Here is a 4,275-nt window from a genome sequence, read left to right as displayed (position 1 = left end):
CACCTCTTTATGAACCAAATCACCACATGCTTCCCCAAGTTTCACCTTGATGGCCTCGTTCTCACAATGGATGTGACGCAATACTAGTCTTGAATACATGCCATTGCCAACCCTAAACATGTCACAAAATTTGTATCAAAGCTGCCATCACAAGGCTGAGATGACTTGTTGCACCATTTATCTTGTTGTGGTGAATAAAGGTCTTCTAAGATGAGGATGTTGATTACAACGGGTGTTGAGGATGACAACCCATTGCAAGCGGTCTTGAAAGTTGCTACTTCGTCATCATTACTGCCATAGTTGGCTTAGCTGATGAGGGCTCCATCGAAACAAATTACCAGTTGTTTGTGACAGATGTACAAGTATGTGATATTAATGAAGAGATCATATGTGGACCGATTAAAGAGGGATGCAATGGCCAAGTGGTCAAGCTTGTGGAAGTGATGAGAGCTAATTGCATATTGTTGGTCTTTCAGACTCAAAAGGCAGCGTAGGAGACTGTCATGTGTGATCCGCTCCCGATCTTTAAGTTGTCAAGAAAGGGTGCAGCACAGCTGTGATGCCATGACCTGCACAAAAGCTTCAAGCCAGACTTCAACTCATGCAAGCACTTCAGAGGGCCTGCTACCAATGGTAGCCACCAGCCACCTTGTATTGCCAAGTGGTTGCATGCACAGCAAACATTTGAGGTCAACCAAGTAGAAACTGTTACACTTTAATGTACACTTAGCCTAACCATAAAATTGATCGTCTAGTGTTTTAGAAAAACTCTCTCTCTCTCTCTCTCTCTCTCTCTCTCTCTCTCTACAATTCCTTTCATGTGCAGCAAGGGACAACAGCTCCATTGTGATACTTTTGTCTTGGTTTGCAATCCATATAAATGCAATTTTGTCTCATACCTACAGCTTCAACTTTTGCATCATTTTCTTCAAAAGTGGTGAAATTAGAACCTTCTACAGCAGCAGCAGGCCTCATCCTCGACGGAGCATTTCTCAACATCAAGAATCGCCACTCAGATAACAAGTTTATTTCGAATGGACATTCTCCCATATTGTAATTGTCACAAAATTCTTTGCACTTAATAAACACAGCCTCATACAACCCTAGATACTTGCTGTGATTCCCATACATATCAATACAAAACTCGGTGTATAGGTAGTTAGCACAAGCAAATTCCACTTTGATAGAACACAGCAATTTGATAGTCACTTAGTATAACAGTTCTCAAGATCTCATAACTGTCACAGCTCAAATCCATGACAAGCAACCCCACCCTTCCTGCAAGTTGCAACAATTGCGTTGCAGATGCTACAAGTAAGCGCATCGTGGATCCTTTAAAGACAAGCAAACCAGCACATCACTCAGAAGCCATCAAGACGGCTCTCGCGGCCGGCCACCTCCTGGGCACAACTTTTCTGCAAACCCTTTGATTAAACCAAGGAAGCTACTTTGTGCTTTCATGCACACAGACCTCTCATTACACCCGACTCAAGCCTCTGGTAACAGTACACTATCTGCAAAACCTGAAGACCCATTATTCGCCGCCCCTGTTATCTTTAAAATTCTTGTTATAATGTTATACACTTCAATATTTGCAAAGCTCTCCAATTTGCATCCTTGAGCAAATAGTGGGCCATGAGCAACAAAGATAGCCCGCATTGACAGCGCGGTATTGTCATACCCATGCGCTCCTGCACACTCTTTGTTTGGAGACCTGCTCAATTCTATCTTGTAGCCCTCTGCAACAATGCCAATAATCGGTTCCACTCGCTCACTGCTAGAGTAAAGAAGCCGAGACGGCAACTCCTCTTTCAGATATACTTTCAAAAACTCAGAATTCTCAACCATCCCAGAACTCAAAGCTTCTGTCATGTTCTGGTAGACCTCTTCCACACTCAACTCAGCTGGGGGCCGTAGAGCGAGCATCGGAGTAAGGGTGTCTGCCCACTCTGCTGATATGTTTATCCATGGCCGAAAATCTTCTAGATAGATCACCTTTGTGTCGCAAGTGCCGACCATGCCATGATCACTAACCAAAATAATATTGACATCCTCAAATATGCCCCTCTCATCAAGACCATCAAGAAGCCTACCAAGCATTTGGTCGACAAATGTGACAGCCGCATCCATATGAGGATCATCGGGCCCAACAATATGTCCGGTGTGGTCTGGCTCTTCAAAGTAGAGCGAAATGAAGCTTGGCATCTCGTCATCGGGCAGATCAAAGTATCCCAACACAGTGTCGATCCGGTCCTCATAAGGAGTTGAGGAATTGTATAAGTGGCAAAAAGGTAGGGTGCAATTCCAAGCCCCCTTTGAGACATCGCTACCAGGCCAGAAATAAGTGGCCGCAACAAGCCCATTTTTCACAACAGTCTCCCATATGGGTTCCCCAAGCCACCATTTGGGGTCTACAACCCCCATCTTGAATGTTTCATTGGTGATCGGATCCGTGAATTTGTTTGCTATGATGCCATGCCAGGCTGGGTAAAGACCTGTAGCTATGGAATAATGGTTGGGAAATGTGAGGGTAGGGTAGACAGGAAGCAAACCTGGGATGCACTCAGAGCCATTCACTAGGAGGCGCTCAATGTTCGGCAACGGTACCTTCCAATGGTAGCCAAAGCGGAACCCATCTGATGATATGAGCAGAACCACAGGCTTCTTAAGGGTTTTCAGCTTAGTTCCTACAGGGCTCAGAGTCAGGGTTTGTTCGCTGCGGCTACTTGTGGCAGGCCACATTCCAGTGTCTTCTTTGTTGCTCCTGGAAGGGGAAACTAAGGATTCCTGAATTAGGGTATCTTTGGCTGAAGAGAAGCAGGGAAAGCTGAGGCTTGGGTTCTTGCCGTCACGAAATATGTGGTATGCGAAGGCGGAAAAGGCAGCCAGGGTGAAGCCGAAGTTGAGGACACTGAAGCAGAGAAGAAGGCGTTGGTAGCGTTTCCTTTGATACGCTGAGGGGAAATCGGGAACGAGGAAGTGCTGATCCAGCTCATCAGAAGACGCCATCGTCCACCAATCTCTACGGCCTTCGGATTCTGGACGCTGCGAGGGAGGGAGAGAGAGCGCGGCAGGTCACTGACGCTCAGGAGGGTCGAGACTCGAATCCTAGACTCGAGAAGAAGGATCTCGTGTCACCCCTCACATTTTGCACGTTTACATCGTCATCGTTGCTGTTCAGTGTTAAACTGTATAACTTTTTGGGTTATTAAAAAAAGTGTTGGGGTAGGGATACTTTCGATGTGTTAGTAGTGATGATTGAGACTTTCTTTAAATGTTATTTTGGTTTTAAAGTATTAAATGGATATTTGTAGTTCAGCCTTCATTTCACTTCCTCACATGGCTTGACTTCTCTTGCATTCTAGGCTATTCTTGCATAATTCTAGTTACACACACACACATATACATACAAACATAAGTATGGTTGGCGGCCGTCGGTAGCCTCTCTCTCTCTCTCTCTTTATATCGTGCGCAGAGGACTTTTGGACAGCCTCCAGCTCACAGCTCTCGACACGTGTACAGAGCACTCTCATTATCTTTATAGAATACATATAAATATAATATAAAGAAAGAAATATATAATATATGTTAATGAGTTTTTTATTATATATGGAAATTTATTTATCTATCTATTTATACACACACATATTAATGAGTTCTTTATTTATATATATATATATATATATATATATATATATATATATATATATATATATATATATATATATATGAGCAAACCATGGTAAAGAGAAGAAAAACCGATGCAATGATGTCAAAACTTAGTTTAAAAATCTTACAAATTTCGTAAAAAATTATAGTATTTTTGGTTTATTTCTTTGCAAGGAGGACACTCGATCGCTTGATAAAAGAGACATTCTGAAACAATGCTTCACCTTATATAATTCTAGTTAAACTCAACTTGATGATTTTATCACTTTCTTAATGTTTTAGAAAGCCATTGTGACCCTTTCACTTATTTAGCAAGCAATGGAAACAAGTGATAAAATCACAAGGCCTGCCAATATGATTGAAACTACATTGCTGATGGCCATAAGTCCTCGGAATTTCAATCATGCAAGATAATATGCTCATTGCTAAGCATGGGCACATCAATGAAAATCTGAATTGATTTGGGGTCTCTGTGCACCAAGAAGGCATGACTCCGCACCCACACCCATCATATCTAGTGGGGTGTGAATCTTCTGATTAAACCAGAGAGTTGGAGTCAGGACTCTGGACCTTCCCTCCGCTTATGGTAAAACTACTATCAGTAGA

The 4,275-nt window shown here is 42.7% G+C and overlaps 1 pseudogene; it reads right to left on the bottom strand.

Moving 5' to 3' along the window:
• Positions 1-1,049: 1,049 nt before the first annotated feature.
• LOC147426862 (nucleotide pyrophosphatase/phosphodiesterase 1 pseudogene) lies at positions 1,050-3,136 on the bottom strand (annotated as a pseudogene).
• Positions 3,137-4,275: the final 1,139 nt, after the last annotated feature.

Source organism: Adiantum capillus-veneris, chromosome 24, assembly GCF_014529385.1.
Source record: "Adiantum capillus-veneris isolate H3 chromosome 24, ASM1452938v2, whole genome shotgun sequence".
NCBI lineage: Eukaryota > Viridiplantae > Streptophyta > Polypodiopsida > Polypodiales > Pteridaceae > Adiantum > Adiantum capillus-veneris.
This window is presented reverse-complemented; position numbering and strand designations above follow the sequence as displayed.